Source organism: Bison bison, unplaced genomic scaffold (assembly GCF_000754665.1).
Source record: "Bison bison bison isolate TAMUID 2011002044 unplaced genomic scaffold, Bison_UMD1.0 scf7180017864061, whole genome shotgun sequence".
Taxonomy (NCBI): Eukaryota; Metazoa; Chordata; class Mammalia; order Artiodactyla; family Bovidae; genus Bison; species Bison bison.
Genome location: NW_011494633.1, coordinates 7,780,278 through 7,780,902, shown reverse-complemented (window position 1 = coordinate 7,780,902; position 625 = coordinate 7,780,278).

Sequence of the window (625 nt, the reverse complement as noted above, 5' to 3'; positions counted from 1 at the left end):
GGGAATACCAGACCACCTGACCTGCCTCTTGAGAAATCTGTATGCAGGTCAGGAAGCAACAGTTAGAACTGGACATTGAACAACGGACTGGTTCCAAATAGGAAAAGGAGTATGTCAAGGCTCTATATTGTCAACCTGCTTATATAACGTCTATGCAGAGTACATCATGAGAAATGCTGGGCTGGAGGAAGCACAAGCTGGAATCAAGATTGCTGGGAGAAATATCAATAACCTCAGATATGCAGATGACACTACCCTTATGGCAGAAAGTGAAGAGGAACTAAAAAGCCTCTTGATGAAAGTGAAAGAGGAGAGGGAAAAAGTTGGCTTAAAGCTCAACATTCAGAAAACGAAGATCATGGCATCCGGTCCCATCACTTCATGGGAAATAGATGGAGAAACAGTGGAAACCATGTCAGACTTTATTTTTTTGGGCTCCAAAATCACTGCAGATGGTGACTGCAGCCATGAAGTTAAAAGACGCTTCCTCCTTGAAAGGAAAGTTATGACCAACCTAGATAGCATATTCAAAAGCAGAGACAATACTTTGTTAACAAAGGTCCATCTAGTCAAGGCTATGGTTTTTCCAGTGGTCATGTATGGATGTGAGAGTTGGACTGTGAAG